Source organism: Dendrobates tinctorius, unplaced genomic scaffold (assembly GCF_039654945.1).
Source record: "Dendrobates tinctorius isolate UK_male_01 unplaced genomic scaffold, ASM3965494v1 ptg000025l, whole genome shotgun sequence".
Taxonomy (NCBI): domain Eukaryota; kingdom Metazoa; phylum Chordata; class Amphibia; order Anura; family Dendrobatidae; genus Dendrobates; species Dendrobates tinctorius.
The window spans coordinates 3,273,778-3,292,547 of NW_027361693.1; the positions used below are offsets into that span (position 1 = coordinate 3,273,778).

At 45.7% G+C, this 18,770-nt stretch overlaps 1 protein-coding gene across 3 annotated transcripts in view; it reads left to right on the plus strand.

Annotated features, from left to right (window-relative positions):
- RETREG1 (reticulophagy regulator 1) overlaps window positions 1-18,770 on the plus strand; it is a 184,456-nt gene that overhangs the window by 75,792 nt on the left and 89,894 nt on the right. The window lies entirely within an intron of this gene.

An 18,770-nucleotide genomic window follows, 5' to 3' on the forward strand; every position in this document is an offset into this window, starting at 1 on the left:
AGCCACATTGTGGCTCCTTGCTTAGAGTGTAGCAGAGCATCTTTGGTGGCTCCCTGCTTGGAACACGAAACGTGCTAGGAGGTGGGTGGAGTTGAGAATACATAAGAGTGGGAAGGTTTAGGATTTAAGTCAGTCAGTCGGGGAGTCTGAGGGAGGAAGTCACTCAGAGAGGAGTGAGGAAAGCAGATCCCTGAGAGAGGGATGGATCCCTGAGAGAGGGATGGAGGAAGGAGTGCTGCAGCAGACCTGAGTGACCCGGGTCTGCTGGCACGGGAAAGGAAAGAAGGAGAAAGACATTGAACTGAAGCCTGAGCTTCCATAGGAAAGAAAGACAAGTACGAAACGTAGGAGAACAAGGGAACACAGAGGACGTGGGTTAGAGGAAAAACCCTGCATAGAAGTTCTAAGCGCAAGGCCGGGGCCCGGTCCCCGAGGTTGTATGGACACTAATGGTTCTGCAGCAGACACCGGTGGAGTAGTGGGCTGTAAATGCACTACTCCCATCTAAGACTTGGGGGCAGAACAGCAACACGGATAGAGAGACGGGACTCAAGAGTAAGGAGTCCCTGAAGCAGGCTACAGCTGTCTGCCATACAAGTAGAGTTCTTGGGAACATGTTAGGAGGAACTCCAGTGTAACTCAGTACTAGGAGATCTTCACACTAAAAGGCGCTATAAGAGGAGACGTTCAGAAAGGCACATGTTGGCGGAGTGTTGGAAGGGAGCATTCCATCTTGCCTGGAGGTTGACTGAGTCCCTGACCCGGAGGACATGGCATGGAAGCCGGCACCTGTGTGTACTACAGACTGTGAGTAAAGCTTTGGAACTACAAGCCCTGGTGTCCTTCATTGATTCTTGCGCCAACGCACCCAGCACCGCTACATCTGGGTACCAGCTTCTACACCGCCTGTGCCTCTCCTCTTCCCCTACATCCACACTGCCCTGGGGCTACAGCTCCACCTGTGGGGAGCTTCACCATTTTGGCTGCAACCCATCACCAGCCCCAGAGGATCTGCAAGCAGCATCGGCCTAACATCTCACTTTGCCGAACACCACAGGTGGCGTCACAAACTATTCCATCTAACTACATTCCACCATTCACAATTTCCCCAGTACTTGGACGCCCAGGGCCACGGTCCGGGTCACTGCTGCTGTGACACATCCCACTGATACCAGCCCGGTACCGAGTACCCCACGGCCCTGGGAGGGTGACCCACCCCACCCCCTCTTCACCACCTCCATCATTGCCTTCTCCCCCACCACTCCCATCATTGCCCATTACACCACCTCCATCATTTCCTCCTCCCCCACCACCCCCGTTGTTGCCCTTTCCACCACTATCATTGCATTCTCCCCCACCACCCCATCATTTCTTTTTTCCCCACCACCCCATCATTGCCCTCTCCATCACCCCCATCATTACCCTCTCCTCATCACTGCCTTCTCCCCATCATTGCCTTCTCCATCACCGCCATCATTACCTTCTCCCCATCACTGCCTTCTCCCCATCACTCCCATAATTGCCTTCCCATCACCCCCATCATTGCCTTCTCCCCATCACTGCCTTCTCTCCATCACTCCCATCATTGCCTTCTCCCCATCACTGCCATCATTGCCTTCTCCATCACCCCATCATTGCCTTCTCCCCATCACTGCCTTCTCCCCATCACTCCCATCATTGCCTTCTCCATCACTCCCATCATTGCCTTCTCCATCACCCCATCATTGCCTTCTCCCTATCATTGCCTTCTCCCCATCACTCCCATCATTGCCTTCTCCATCACCCCCATTATTACCCTCTCCCCATCACTGCCTTCTCCCCATCACTCCCATCCTTGCCTTCTCCATCACCCCATCATTGCCTTCTCCTCATGACCCCCATCATTAGCTTCTCCCCATCACTCCCATCATTGCCTTCTTCCCATCACTACCATCATTACACACACACACACACAGCACCATTGACCACACACGCACACACATACATAGATACATACACACACACACACACCCACCCACACACCACCTCTCACCTGTCCGCAGCATCACCGGCGCCCGGGCTTCCAAGCTTTGGCACAGCAGTCAGCCGCTGAATGATGATGTCATCCAGCATGGTGGAGGTCCACTGTGTTTTATCAAGACCAAAGTCAGCGCAGCTGTCTACCTGGAAATTTTACAGCATTTCATGTTTCCCTCTGCCGACAAGCTTTTTGGAGATGGAAATGTAATTCTCCAGCAGGACTTTGCACCTGTCCATGCTGCCAAAAGTACCAATACCTGGTTTAAAAACAAAAGTATCACTGTACTTGATTAGCCATTAGCCCTTTTACCCCCAAGGGTGGTTTGCACGTTAATGACCGGCCAATTTTTACAATTCTGACCACTGTCCCTTTAATTTTGAATATTTTGCAATTTACCAACTTTGAATTTTTATGCCCTTAAATCACAGAGATATGGCTCACAAATAAATTAATAAGTAACATTTCCCACATGTTTACTTTACATCAGCACAATTTTGGAACCAAAATTTTTTTTTGTTAGGAAGTTATAAGGGTTAAAAGTTGACCAGCGAGTTCTCATTTTTACAACACCATTTTTTTTTTAGGGATCACATCACATTTGAAGTCACTTTGAGAGGTCTATATGATGGAAAATACCCAAAAGTGATACCATTCTAAAAACTGCACCCCTGATGGTACTCAAAACCACATTCACAAAGTTCATTAACCCTTCATGTGCTTCACAGGAATTTTTTTTGAATGTTTTAAAAAAAATGAACATTTAACTTTTTTCACAAAAAAATTAATTCAGGTCCAATTTTTTTTATTTTACCAAGGGTAACAGGAGAAATTGGACTGCAAAAGTTATTGTGCAATTTGTCCTGAGTGCACTGATACCTGATATGTGGGGGGAACCACTGTTTTGGCGCATGGCAGAGCTTGAAAGGGAAAGAGCGCCGTTTGATTTTTCAATGCAAAATTGGCTGAAATTGAGATCGGACACCATGTCACGTTTGGAGAGCCCCTGATATGCCTAAACAGTGGAAACCCCCAACAAATGACCCCATTTTGGAAACTAGACCACCCAAGGAACTTATCTAGATATGTGGTGAGAACTTTGAACCCCCAAGGGCTTCACAGAAGTTTATAACGCACAGCCGTGCAATTAAAAAAACTATATTTTTTTACAAAAATGATCTTTTCATCCCTAATTTTTACTTTCTCAAGGGAAACAGGACCCCAAAAGTTATTGTGCAATTTGTCCTGAGTGCACCGATACCCCATATATGGGGGTAAACCACTGTTTGGGCGCATGGCAGAGCTCGGAAGGGAATGAGCACCGTTTGACTTTTTCAACGCAGAATTGGCTTGGCGCCATATCGCATTTGGTGAGCCCCTGATGTGCCTAAACAGTGGAAACCCCCCCACAAATGACATCATTTTGGAAAGTAGACCCCAAAAGGAACTTATCTAGATGTGTGTTATAGAAGTTTATAACGCCCGGACGTGAAAATAGAAAAATCTTATTTTATCCACAAACATGATCTTTTTTATCCCCAATTTTTTTATTTTCCCAAGGGTAACAGGAGAAATTGGATCCCAAAAGTTGTTGTCCAATTTGTCCTGAGTACGCTGATACCCCATATGTGGGAGAAAACTACTGTATGGGTGCACGTTGGGGCATGGAAGGGAAGTAGTGACGTTTTGGAATGCAGACATTGATGGAATGGTCTGCGGGTGTCATGTTGCCTTTGGAGAGCCCCTGATGTGCCTAAACTGTGGAAACCCCCCACAAGTGTCCCCATTTTGGAAACTAGACCCCCCAAAGAACTTATCTAGATGTGTGGTGAGCACTTTGAACCCCCAAGTGCTTCACAGAAGTTTATAACGTAGATTTTTGGGACGCAGAATGAACAAAAACCAGCATTTCATGAATTTCTTTGGGGGGGCGTTTACACCATTCCGCGTGTGGTAAAATTGATAAAGCGGTTTTATTCTTCGGGTCAGTACAATTACAGCAATACTTCATTTATATCTTTTTTATGTTTTGGAGCTTTTATACAATTAAAACAATTTTATATAAAAAATAATTATTTTTGCATTGCTTTTTTCTGCCAGCTCTAACTTTTTTATTTTTTTCGCCAATGCTGTATGGCAGCTCATTTTTTGCAGGACAAGATGACGTTTTCGGCGGTACCATGTTTATTTGTATCCGTCTCTTTGATCGCATGTTATTGCACTTTTTGTTCGGCGGTATGATGATAAAGCATTGTTTTTTGCTTTGTTTTTTATTTTTTTTTAAGGGGTTCACTAAAGGGGTTAACTAGTGGGACAGTTTTATAGGGCGGGTCGTTATGGACGCGGCGATACTAAATATGTGTAATTTTATTATTTTTGTTTTTTATTTACAAAAAAAAAATTATTAGGGAATATTTTTTTTTTATTTATTTAGGGATCATTTATAAATTATTTTTACACATGATTTTTTTTTAACTTTATAGTAATGTCCCAGTGTGGGACATTACTATAAATTGTCAGATCGCTGATCTGACACTTTGCAGTGCACTGTGTCATCAGCCATCTGACAGGCACTGAGGATGCCGCCTCCCTGCAGGACCGCAAAGGCCCCCACGGCCATATTGGATCTGGGGGCCTGCAGGGAGGAGGCCCTCGGAACAGCGCGATCATGTTGCCCCCCTCCCTGCGTGATTCTTCCCTGTGCCCCTGGTACACTGCGATCATATTTGATTACAAACCAGACAGGCCCAAATGCATCTGCACTAATCCAGGGTGCAGCGGATCCAAGTTAAATGACAGGTGCATAAATACCAAATGAAGCAGCCAACCTACAATCAGGGATTGGCCGTGTGGTACACCAGTGCAGAAATAATAATCCGCATCTGGCAGTGTTCACACAGGGAATGCAGGGCTTCTGGCTCACAACCTCTTAGTAACACCATATAGGGGGGCTGCCCAGTGCCAACTAGAATGCATCCCGTGTGAACAGAGGCCACAAGTTTGCAGAACCATTTGGGCCCAACTGCACCCTGGAAAAAATATAAAAAGTGCATTTTTTTGAGGATTTTTTTGAGGATTTTTTTCCTCTTTTTGAGGTTTTTTGATCATATTTGATTGCAGTGTGCCAGGGGTTAATGTGCCGGGGGCGGTCCGTGACCATTCCTGGCACATAGTGTCGGGTGTCAGCTGTGATAATCAGCTGACACCCAGCCGCGATCAGCGGCGCACCACCGTGAGCGCCGCTGATTGCGCTGACGTACTATCCCATCCCCAGTCCTATGGGCCCGGGTGCCGTGGACAGGATAGTACATCAGAGGTAAGAAAGGGGTTAAACTCACCTGACCTTAACCCCATCGAGAATCTATGGGGTACTGTCAAGAGTAAGATGAGACACCAGACCCAACAATGCAGACGAGCTGACGGCTGCTATTAAAGCAACTTGGGCTTCCATAACACCTCAGCAGTGCCACAGGCTGATCGCCTCCATGCCACGCCGCATTGATGCAGTAATTGATGCAAAAGGACCGAGTAGTGAGTGCATTTACTGAAAATACATTTCAGTAGGCCAACATTTCAGATTTTAAAATCATTTTTTCAAGCTGGGGTTATAAAGTATTCTAATTTACTGAGATAATGACTTTTGGGTTTTCATTGGCTGTAAGCCATAATCATTAACATAAATAAACACGTGAAATAGGTCACTCTGCTTGTAATGACTCTATATAATATATGAGTTTCACATTTTGTTTTGAAGAACTGAAATAAATTAACTTTTTGATGATATTCTAATTTTGTGAGATGCACCTGTATACGTAAATGTTTCCTGTAATAATATTTTACATATGTGATGATATTAAAGCTTGGTGATAGTGAAGGTATAGGCTCTTTGCCTGCACCATAACTTGCAGGAATCAACCATAATATACTTCTTACACCTCACTCTAAGAGCTTGCTAATGTGGCTGTAGATTCTCTCTACTGTATCAGGGTTTGATTAGAGTGTCATGTTACCGTGATCCAATTCCTTCACATGAAAGAATCGCTGCACAGATATGGAGAAGATGGGGAACTTAATTTCTGCATTGTCTGTGTCCATGTAAATTAGACTGCACTCGGATGACATCTGAGTGCAGTCCGATGTTTCACACTCACCCATAGACTTGTATAGGTGCATATGGTCCGATTATCGAATGCACTTGCAGCATGCTGCAATTTTTTTCTCATGCCAAATCGACATGAGGAAAAAAAATCGCAGATATGCAGTGCCCTGTAGTATAACATTGGACTGAGTGCTCTCCGATAAAACTTCAGATTGCACTTTGCTATGTTATATGCTTGTCTTAGCAGCCCTAATTGCCAGAGTAGGATAATTCTGATATGATCGATCTCCTCAAATTCCATGGTCATTTGCCTTAGCATCTAAGTGGTTAGCAGAGTAATGTCTCATTCTGTCACCATTGGGGTGCCAGTGGATTACTATAGCAAGTTCTGCAATGTGTGGCAGCCGATTAGGCCCTGCTGACAGGCATAATGCAGAAATGTTCACATTTATTATATACAGTGCCTTGCAAAAGTACCATGTGAACCTTTCCACATTTTTTCATGTTACAGCCACAAACGAAATGTATTTTAGTGGGATTTTACGTGATATACCAAAAAATTAGCAAGTATTTGGGAAGTGTAAAGGAAATGATACATGACTTTCTTAATATTTTTAAAAATATAAATGTGAAATTTGTGATGTGCATTTGTATTTAGCCCCCTTGAGGGTGGTTTCACATTAGCGCTTTTTAAGCGCACGCACGGCCGGGGGTAGCTCCGCCCCCGAGCCGGCTCTCTGCCCGGCGTGCCCGGCCCTTGCTTGTAGCGCCGCCTCCTAGCGCACAGCGGCGCCTGCGATCGGCGCACCCTATCTTTAGCATAGGGTGCGCAGATCGTGCGCAGGCCGTGCGCTAGTTGCGCTTTGACCTGCGCTGCGCACTTTTGACGGTGCGCCGTGCGCGCCAAAATCAAACTTTTCGGATTTTGGCGCGCACGGCGCACCGTCAAAAGTGCGGAGCTACCCCCGGCCGTGCGTGCGCTTAAAAAGCGCTAATGTGAAACCACCCTCAGTGAATACTTTGTATGACCGGCTTTCTTTGCAGTCACTGTTGCAGGTCTTTTGGGATATGCCTCTGCACATATAAAGGCAGAAATTTTTGCCCATTCTTCTTTGCACACTAGCTCTAGCTCAGTGAGATGGGATGGAAATTATCTTTGAACAGCAATTTTCATGTCTTGCCACAGATTCTCAATGGGATTTAGGTCTGGATTGTGACTGGTCCATTCACACATGAATATGCTTTGATCTAAGCCATTCCACTGTAGTTCTGGCAGTATGTTTAGGATCATTGTCCTGCTGAAAGGTCAACCTACACCCGAGTCTCAAATCTTTTGAAGCTAACCGGTTTTCCTCCAGGATTGCCCTGTATTTAGCTCCTTCCATCTTCCCAGCAACTCTGACCAGCTTCCCTGTCCCTACTGAAAAAAGCATTCCCCAGCATGATGCTTGCCACCACCTTGTTTGATGGTGAGGATGGTGTTTTCAGGTTGATGTGCAGTGTTAGTTTTTCAACACACATAGCATTTTGTATATAGCCTAAAAGGTTCTACTTTGGTCTCATCTGACCAGAGCACCTTCTCAATATGCTAGCTGTGTCCCCTAAATGGCTTTTTGCAAACTGCAAAATAAGCCTTATAAATTGCTTTCCAAAATGGCTTTCTTCTTCAGACTGTAAAGGCCAGAATTGCGGAGCATTTGATTAATAGTTGTCCAGTGGACAAATTCTGCGACTTGATCTGTGTTTCTCTGCAGCCCCTCCAGAGTGACCATGGACCTGTTGGCTGCTTCTCTAATTAGTTCTCTCCTTGATTGGGATATCAATTTAGGTGGGCGGCCATGTCTTGGTAGGTTTTCAGTGTGCATACTTTTTCCCTTTTTGGATGATGGATTGAACAATGCTCCATGAGATGTTCAGATCTTGGGGTATTTTCTTTTTTTTTTAAACCTAACCCTACACTTTACTCTTCACAAATTTATCGCTGACCTATTTGGTGTGTTCCATAATGCTGTTTGATCCCAAATGTTCTCAAATAATCCTCTGAGGCTTTCACAGAATAGCCGTAGTTCTATTGAGAATTAATTACACACAGGTGGACTCAAATGCCTAATTATGTGACTTCAGGAATCAATTGGTCACTCAGGATTTTACATAGGGATATCAAACTGCAGGGGGCTGAATACAAATGTATGTAACAGTTTTCAGATTTATATTTTTAAAATAATTAGAAAACCATGTATCACTTATTTTACACATCACAAATACTTCCTACTTTGTGTTGGTATATCACATAAAATCCAAATAAAATACACTTAAGTTTGAGGGTGTAACATGAAAACATTTGGAAAAGTTCATGGGGTATTAATACTTTTTGGAGGCACTGTAAGTGACCAGACGACTGCATGCTCAAGTACTCTACTAGCATATTAAAAAAAATGCACAGGAAGGAAACCAAATATAAACATAATAGTTATCGCTGCGTAATTACCAAACTAGGCCATGTCCTTAGCAAGATATTATCTCAGTATGAACAACACCCTACAAAACATGTACATCAGCACAATAGCAGCTATGACAAATTAATCTTAACCCCTTAGTGACTGAGCCAATTTTTACAATTCTGACCACTGTCACTTTATGAGGTTATATCTCATGGCTTCTCCTCTTTTTACTTGATGTTGGTTTGTGGCTGATCACCACGGTTGCCGTGCGTGCTGGGTTATGTTCGCCTTTTTTTCTGTATTCATTATGATTGATCTAGCCTGCTGTGCGCACACAGCAGCCCAGCCCTGCCCCAGGGCTCTATTTAATTGTGCACCTGTGTCTGGGCCTGTATCACCCTTCATCTGTGATTGCTGGTTAGGAGAGTGTGGAGGTTAAACCTGAAATGTCTATCTGGACCTGGTCAACCTTTATCTGTGCTTACCTTTTCTGGCACTATGGGAGTGATTCAGAAACGCTTCAGGTATAGTGTGCATTTAATATGGTCTTGCTTTTAATACATTTAGGAGGCCGCAATGGCACAGCAAATATAAAAAACGTAGAGTAGGACTGCCCCATGTGAGATTGCCTTGGCGTGGCCTCTCAAATGATCAATTTTTTGCTAAATGTCTCATTTTGAAATACAGTTAGAAATCAATATGTGCATATGCACTTTATGTATTGCGTTTTGACCACAAGCAGCGCTGGCTTCTCCTCTTTTTTCTATATCTCTGGAATGGTTCAACGCATCCCACTAAGTCTGAGAATGTTTTTTGTGATATATTCTACTTCATGATAGTGGTAAAATTTCTTCGATAAGACTTATTTATTTATAAAAAAACGGAAATTTGGCAAAATTTTTAAAGATTTTAAAATTTTCAAACTTTTAATTTTTGTGGCTAACTGAAAAAACCCTTTCTATAATATAACTTTTATTAAGTTTAAAATTAAAAGACACAGTCTTAATACCCACTAAGTGAAGGTGCATATGTGGCACCCCTGAGGCTCAGTCGCCACAGAGGTACTGCACCTTCTCCTAAGGTGTGGTGCCCCACCATCCAGGTAAGTTGGAGGCTCCTGACCACGCTCCAACACTCGCACCCCACACAATAGAGTAGTTCAGCAAAACCACATTGCGGCTCCTTGCCTAGAGAGAGGCAGAGCACCTTTGGTGGTTCCCTGCTTGGAACACTAAACGTGCTGGGAGGTGGGTGGAGTTTAGAATACATGAAAGAGCGGGATGGTTTAGGATTACAGGTCAGTCAGTCAGAAGGAGAGTGGGAGCCACTCGGAGAGTAGTGGGGATCCCTGGAAGAGGGATGGAGGAAGGAGTGCTGCAGCTGCCTCAGTGATCTGAGCCAGCTGGCACGGGAAAGGAAAGAAGGAGAAAGACATTGAACTGAAGCCTGAGCTTCCATAGGAGAGAAAGACAAGTACAGAACGTAGGAGTAAAAGGGAACACAGAGGACGTGGGTTAGAGGAAGAACCCTGCCTAGAAGTTCTAAGCGCAAGGCCAGGGCCCAGTCCCCGAGGTTGTATGGACACTAATGGTTCTGCAGCAGACACCGGTGGAGTAGTGGGCTGTAAATGCACTACTCCCATCTAAGACTTGAGGGCACAACAGCAACACGGATAGAGAGCCGGGATTCAGGAGTAGAGAGTCCCCGAAGCAGGCTACAGCTGTCTGCCGTACAAGTAGAGATCTTGGGAACATCTGTCAGGAGGAAATCCAGTGTAACTCAGTACTTGGAGATCTTCACACTTAATGGCGCTATAGAGGAGACGTTCAGAAAAGGCACATAAGTTGGCGGAGCGTGGAAGGGAGCATTCCATCTTGCCTGGAGGTTGACTGAGTCCCTGACCCGGAGGACACGGCACAGAAGCGGGCACTACAGACTGTGAGTAAAGCTTTGGAACTACATGCCCTGGTGTCCTCCATTCCTTCCTGCGTCCGTCCGTCTGGCACTGCTACATCCCCTGCGCCAAACACTACACCATCTAAGTGTCTCCACATCTACACTGCCCTTGGACAACAGCCCTGCCTGTGGAGGGCTATAACATCATTGCTGCACCACATCATCTGTCGCGGAGGATCTGTCTGCAGCGTCGGCTTAACACCTCCCTTGCCGAACACCACAGGTGGCGTCACAGACTATTCATCTAACTATATTCCACCACTCACAACTTCCCCTATTACTTGGGCGCCCAGGGCCACGGTCTGGGTCACCGCTGCTGTGACACATCCCACTGATACCGGCCCGGTACCGAGTACCCCACAGCCCTGGGAGGGTGACCCAACTTGGCGTCACGAACAGGATGACGAGACCCGATGCCATCGGGTTCTATGTGCCTAAGATTTGTTGGACTTAAAACTTTTGAAAATGTGCAGAAGACCCAATTTAATAGACTGTAGAATGAACATTAAAAATGGCCGTTGGCTTGGAGAAGAAGGGCGTGACGAGATGGGAGGTCCTAGGAAAAGACCGCGAACAGTCTTGGGCCTCCCCTGCCTGAATTACTATGTGACAGCAACATGGCCCACCCCCCGAGGGGTTAGTATACTGGCTTGGTATGGAGGCGCTGGAAGAAGACGCTGCCCCAAGAAGGGGCAGAAGCCAGTGGTGGGATAGGGGCCGAGAGAGGAGGGAGAAGAACGCCAGAGCGCCATCTTGGAGAGAAACGGGAGGAGGACTGCGGAGCGTGGCGAAGTGGATCTCCCTGGCGCAATGGCTGAAGGCTCAGACCCGGTAGCTGAGATGAACCGCCAGCAGCTGGAGGACGAAATTGCCCAGCTGACGCGCAGCTTGCAACTGCGGCAGGAGGCCTTGTGGAGGCTGAATTGGCAGCATGCCTGGGAGGGGCCTACACCGGCGGTAACCGCCGCTGCTACACCGGAGCTTCCCCAGGCAGATTCCGTGGAGCCTGCCGCCGCCATCACACCACCGGCAGCATCCGAAACCCCCTTGCTGCTGCCACAGGAAGACTTGTATGAGGCCTCGGAAGCTGGAGCAGAGGAAGAGGAGCTCCCACATGGACCTAATGCAACTGCGCAGGTCCCACCGGAGGCCCCCGCGGACCCGGAGCCACCACTGTTATGATGAGTCACCGAAGGAGGAAAAAACAAAATACCAGCTAAGTCCAGAAAAACCAGAGAGGTTGGCAACTATCGGATTGCAGACCCCTGGACCTATCCACAACAACTAGCAGTAGCCATGGGGGGTTCCTACAGTGCCCTAGACCCCTCGATCACAGCCGGAGAACTACATAGCCTAAAGACAGAAAGGGGAAAAACTAAACTGCCCCAGAGCAGACCCCAAAGCAATAGGCAGCCCCCAACATATAATGACGGTGAAGCAAGATGAAAACACTAACACAGATAGAAAGATAGGTTGAGCAAATGATGGGGCCCAAGCTAATTACATAGGACAGGATAGGAAAGCTGCTGTCTGCCATCCACAAAAACCCTATCAAAATGAGCCAACCGACTGATAGGAAAAACAGGCCCTGAAGTCGCTAGGCTTCAAAAGACCATATCAGCACTCAGGTATATTCTGAAGACAGAGCAAAAGATCAACAGATCAGAGACAAAATTGGAATTCAGCTCACCCCCGGCCGGGGATGGCAGAACTCCCAAAAAACAAGGCAAAACAAAAACAAAACTGAAGAGTACAAAGCAGAGCAGAAAAACTTAGCTTTGAGATGCAGGAATCAGACTGGTCTCCAAGAATCCAGCAGGAAAATCACCAGCCAGGAAGAAGGGCTTCGGCAGCCTTATATCCAATCCTCAATTCCAGCCACCCAGTCATCATCTAGCTGCCCAGGTGTTTGGTAATCAGCCTCACTACCTTCCTTCAACAGAGGAGGGAGTTCATCAGACCTCAATGGTGAAGGGAAAAATGAACTCACAACACACCACCCGCTGTCACTGGCCCGTTTTCACCGGCACCGGAGCAGAGACCGCACCGCCAGGAGGCTCCAGGTACGTCCGATGCCCCGACACCTGGGAAGGCCCTGGGGTGTACCATGGTCGCAGGGGCTGGCTAGGTCGTGCTAGATCTGGTCTGGAACTGGGATACCAGTCCCGGGGGGGAAAACCGGAACCCCTGGAGGTGGCGCCGCGATACCAAGCCAGCCTAGATCAGTCCCGGGAGGAACGGGAGGATGAGGAGAACTGGGCTAGTTGTCAAGCTACCATCCGGCAACTGGCAGCTGAACACCGGGAGAGGGAGCAGCGCCGGCAAGCGATACTAGGCCCAGATTTGGACCGGAAGGAGCGGGTCCGTGCCGGTCATTATGGTCCTAGAGATGCAGCAGGTTGGGGCCACGTCCTGAACGTGAATCACGAGAGGGGGTTCGGCTTTATCCATGACCCTAGCCGAATCTCCCATCTGTTTTTCAACCGGAGAGACGTGAAACCTTACTTGAGAAAAGGGCACCCTGCCAGGAACCTGAGCCTGGGAGATCATGTCACATTTACCAGACACGAAGGTCTGAGGCTGGTATGCAATGAACATCAGGCGAGTCCCGGAGGATCTGATCCAGACCTGCAGGCAGAAACCACCTACTGCTTCCGTGTGCCAAGGTGTGCCAAAAGCAAAGAAAGCCGCAAGCTTCACCCCACTGGAGGAGGAGTACCTAAGGACTGCTAATGCATTTATTACATCTGGTAGCAGTTGCCAGTCACCAGCTTCCAGAACCCCAGGAGGGGACCAGCACTAGTAACCTACAACTAACTCCCGTTACCCAGGAGGGTATTTGCACAGTTGTGGTTTGTTTTTTTCCATTATGTTTTAGTTTTGTTTTTCCAGTGTTGCCCTGTTTTTTTGGCAGCCTTCCCATTGAACTAAAGAAAACATTAATGCTGAATGGTCCAGAACTGTGTTTGTAAATAGTTGCACCTCTTTAGGTGCCCTCTCTTGGTTTTACATAGGACCCTTTGCGAAGATAACGTCTACCTCATTTGGAGCATGACTCCAATCAAAGGACACTGCAAGATATCCCAGCTGGGAGCGGTGTCCAGCACTTACAAGAATTATTGAAAAGTTTTAATGTGAAGTATTTGATAATGATGTGTCTTATGAGAGTAAATGGCTTTTACATAGAATTAAGAATGTTTTGATAAAGAAATAAGAGATTTGGATAGAGAGATTTGAATAAAGAATTGAAAATGTAGATGCACCACGGTTGTCGCTCAGAGTTGAAAGAAAGTAGAAAATGTGCACTAGAGATGGAAAGATGAAGAATACTGAAGTGGTAGTGAGTAACAGATAATAGCACTGTGAATTAAGTATTGTGTGAAAAATTGCACTTTGACTTAGGATCTTAGGTAGTTAATTAAGAATTGTTGGTAACGTTCAAGAATGAGTGCCTCTCACATTGGGAAGTTTAGTATAAGAAATGTTTATTCAGCATTGCAAAAATTTGTATGTTCCTGTGTTGTCAACTTTGTTTACCTTGCAGCCCGCGGACGTGCTGTGTTTAACGGGGGGGTATGTGGCACCCCTGAGGCTCAGTCGCCACAGAGGTACTGCACCTTCTCCTAAGGTTTGGTGCCCCACCATCCAGGTAAGTTGGAGGCACCTGACCACACTCCAACACTCACACCCCACACAATAGAGTAGTTCAGCAAAACCACATTGTGGCTCCTTGCCTAGAGAGAGGCAGAGCACCTTTGGTGGTTCCCTGCTTGGAACACTAAACATGCTGGGAGGTGGGTGGAGTTTAGAACACATAAAAGAGCGAGATGGTTTAGGATTACAGGTCAGTCAGTCAGAAGGAGAGTGGGAGAGAGGAAGCCACTCAGAGAGTAGTGAGGATCCCTGGAAGAGGGATGGAGGAAGGAGTGCTGCAGCTGCCTCAGTGATCTGAGCCAGCTGGCACGGGAAAGAAAGAAGGAGAAAGACATTGAACTAAAGCCTGAGCTTCCATAGGAGAGAAAGACAAGTACGGAACGTAGGAGTAAAAGGGATCACAGAGGACGTGGGTTAGAGGAAGAACCCTGCCTAGAAGTTCTAAGCGCAAGGCCGGGGCCCGGTCTCCGAGGTTGTATGGACACTAATGGTTCTGCAGCAGACACTGGTGGAGTAGTGGGCTGTAAATGCACTACTCCCATCTAAGACTTGAGGGCACAACAGCAACACGGATAGAGAGCCGGGACTCAGGAATAGAGAGTCCCCGAAGCAGGCTACAGCTGTCTGCCATACAGGAGAGTTCTTGGGAACATCTGTCAGGAGGAACTCCAGTGTAACTCAGTACTAGGAGATCTTCACACTTAAAGGCGCTATAGAGGAGACGTTCAGAAAAGGCACATAAGTTGGCGGAGCGTGGAAGGGAGCATTCCATCTTGCCTGGAGGTTGACTGAGTCCCTGACCCGGAGGACACGGCACAGAAGCAGGCACTACAGACTGTTACATATAGTTGCATAGTTTTGAAGGCTGAAGGAAGACCTTATGTCCATTTAGTTCAGCCTATTTTTAGTGCAGCTGTTCTGCATTGTTGATCCTGGGGAAGGAAAAAAAAACCCACAGAGTAGAAGCCAATTTTCTCCATAGGGAAAAAAATTCCTTCTCCTAAGCTGGGTCAACCATCTACCTATAATATTATGATATTCGTAACCTTCTATACTGTTACTCACAAGAAAAGCATCTATTCCTTTCTTTAATTCATTCAGTGAGTTGGCCATCACCACTTCCTCAGGAAGAGAATTCCAGAGCCTCACTGCTCTTACCGTGAAGAACCCTCTTCTATGCTGGTGCAGAAATTGTCTGTCCTCCAAACGAAGAGAATGCCCCTTGTTCTTGTCACAGTCCTTGGTACAAACAGTTCATTGGAGAGATCTCTGTATTGCCCTCTGATATACTTGTACATATATATTAGGTCTCCCCTAAGTCTTCTCTTTTCTAAAGTAAATAGACCTGATTTTGATAATCTTTCTGGGTATTGTAGTGAACCAACTCCATTTATCATTTTAGTAGCCCGCCTTTGAACCCTTTCAAGTTCAGTAATGTCTTTCTTGAGCACCGGCATCCAAAATTGCACACAATACTCCAAATGTGGTCTGACAAGTGATTTGTACAGAGGGAGAATTATGTTTTCATCTCGTGTCCCCAGACCTCTTCTAATGCATCCCATGACCCTATTTGCTTTGGTGGCAGCTGCCTGACACTGGGCACTCCAATTTAGCTTCTTATTGACTAAGATGCCTAAGTCTTTTTCCATGAAGAGGAGGATGAATGAACTCATGGAGATCAACAGTCTTTTTCCATGTCTGATTTCCCCAGCAGTTTCCCATTTAGTAAGCAATTGTAGCATCTGTTTCTCCTTCCCATGTACATAACCTTACACTTATCTGTGTTAAACCTCATTTGCCATTTTTCAGCCCAATTCTCCAATTTACTCAAATCTGTCTGTAGTTGCAAACTGTCCTCCTTTGTGTTATCTACCTTACATAGTTTTGTATCATCTGCAAATACTGATATTTTACTGTGTAAGCCATCCACTAGATCATTAATAAATATATTAAATAGTAGGGGGCCCAATACAGAACCCTGTGGTACCCCACTAGTAACCCTGGCCCAATCTGAGTATGCCCCATTAATAACCACTCTTTGTTTTCTATCACTAAGCCAGCTACCTACCCATCTACACACATTTTCCCCTAGCCCAAGCTTTCTAATCTTAATTACCAATCTTATATGTGGGACAATGTCAAATGCTTTAGAGAAGTCGAGATAAATGACATCCAATGATTCTCCTTGGTCCATTTGAGAGCTTACATCCTCATAGAAGCTGATCAGGTTAGTTTGACAGGAGCGATCCTTCATAAATCCATGTTGATATGGAGTTAAACATTTATTAACATTGAGATATTCCATGATGGTATCCCTTAGAAACCCTTCAAAAATTTTACCCAGAACAGATGTTAAGCTTACCGGCCTATAGTTTACAGGTTCCCTTTTACACCCCTTTTTGAATATTGTTACCACATTTGCTTGCCGCCAATCAAAAGGAACAGACCCTGTTTCTATAGAGTCTTTAAATATAAGGAATAGAGGCCTGTCTATCACATTACTTAACTCCCTTAGTACCCGAGGTTGAATGCCATCAGGGCCTGGTGATTTGTCAATTTTAATCTTACTAAGGCGGTTCTGCACTTCTTCTTGGGTTAGGCAGGTAATACTTAATGGGGAGTTTACATTATCACTCTGCATTTCCCCTGGCAAATCCTTTTCTTGTGTGAACACTGTTGAGAAAAAAGTATTTAAAACATTTGCTTTTCCCACATCGCTCTCTCTGATTTCACCCTCATTGTTCTTTAAAGGGCCGACACCATCAATTTTAATCATTTTACTGTTTATGTAATTAAAGAATAGTTTGGGGTTTGTTTTACTTTCCTTAGCAATGAGTCTCTCAGTTTCCACTTTTGCTAAATGTATTCGTTTTTTACACATTTTATTTTTTCTCTAACTTTTTAATGCTTCTTCATTGCCTTCTTGTTTTAGCTTCTTAAATGCCTTGTTCTTGTTATTTATTGCCCTTTTTACATCCTTATTTAGCCACATTGGTGTTCTCCTGTTCCTAGCCCTTTTATTTCTGTACGGTATGGCTAGCTTGCAGTGGGTGTGTAAAACTGATTTAAATATTTCCCATTTATTTTCTGTGCTCCTATTTTTGAGGACATTGTCCCAATCAATTTGGCGAAGGTCCTCTCTAAGCTGATCAAACTTTGCTTTCCTGAAATTCAGCATTTTTGTAACCCCCTTCCAGGCTACCATACTGAAGGACAAGTGGAATTGTATTATATTGTGGTCACCGTGAGTAAAGCTTTGGAATTACATGCCCTGGTGTCCTCCATTCCTTCTTGCGTCCGTCCGCCTGGCACTGCTACATCCCCTGCGCCAAACACTACACCATCTAAGTGTCTCCACATCTACACTGCCCTGGGGCAACAGCCCTGCCTGTGGAGGGCTATAACATCATTGCTGCACCACACCATCTGTCCCGGAGGATCTGTCTGCAGCGTCGGCTTAACACCTCCCTTGCCGAACACCACAGGTGGCGTCACGAACTATTCATCTAACTACATTCCACCATTCACAACTTCCCCTATTACTTGGGTGCCCAGGGCACGGTCCGGGTCACCGCTGCTGTGACACATCCCACTGATACCGGCCCGGTACCGAGTACCCCACAGCCCTGGGAGGGCGACCCACAAATGTGGATGAAAAACAAAAAGAGATACAAATACCATACAAAAAAGAATGTATATCTCTCTAGGGGCTGACAAAAAGCCTCAAGGTAACAAATCATGGTGATCTACCTTATTAGGCTACCACTATTAACAGCACATAATTTGCTTGGCTGATACATATCTCGGTCTACAACAACCTAAATAGGCCCCATAGCACTAAGCCTCAAATTCAAAATTTGTCCCTCAAAACCAGGGTATCTGAATAGCAGTGAACAAAATTGTGTGCAATAGGAATCAACAATCTCACTCAGCCGATGTGCAGAAAGGAGTGACTTGTCCCTACATACAATACTTTCTGAGCACCTACCTAGATACGGAGGTTGGCGCACCCTAAGATTGCGAGAATTGGTGCCCCTGCTCGGGCGGCGACTTTCCCTCCACTCCTATTTTTCCCTTATAAGATGTATAGTCCGAAAAAGAAGGGCCAGATGGCCTGTATACACTGTTTGATGGAGCTTGATCAGTTGTTATCAATAAAGAATTGTTATTGTCACGATCCATTTTTGGATCTGTGGCAGATTGGATTCTCACATATAAATTTTTTTTTCCTTTCTGGCCATCGGTGGTTAATGTCTGTTCCCTCCCCCCCGGTGGCCGCTGGTGTAATTACATTGCTGGTGAGTTTGTTGATGCAGGTGGTGACCACTCCCACCTTCCTTTAAAAGGTCACCTGATGCACAAACCTCCTATATATAAAAAACTTGCACACTTTAGTGTCTTTCATGTGGCACTAAAAGGGTGTTTAGCTTTGTTTAATTTAATAAATACATTTAAAAAAAAATGGTGTGAGGTCCCCCCTATTTTTGATAACCAGCAATGTTAAAGCAGACAGCTGAGCGCTGATATTATCAGGCTGGGAAGGCCCATCGTCTGATAGACACCTTTCCATTAATAGCTAAATCACAGCTGACAGCAACCCCAA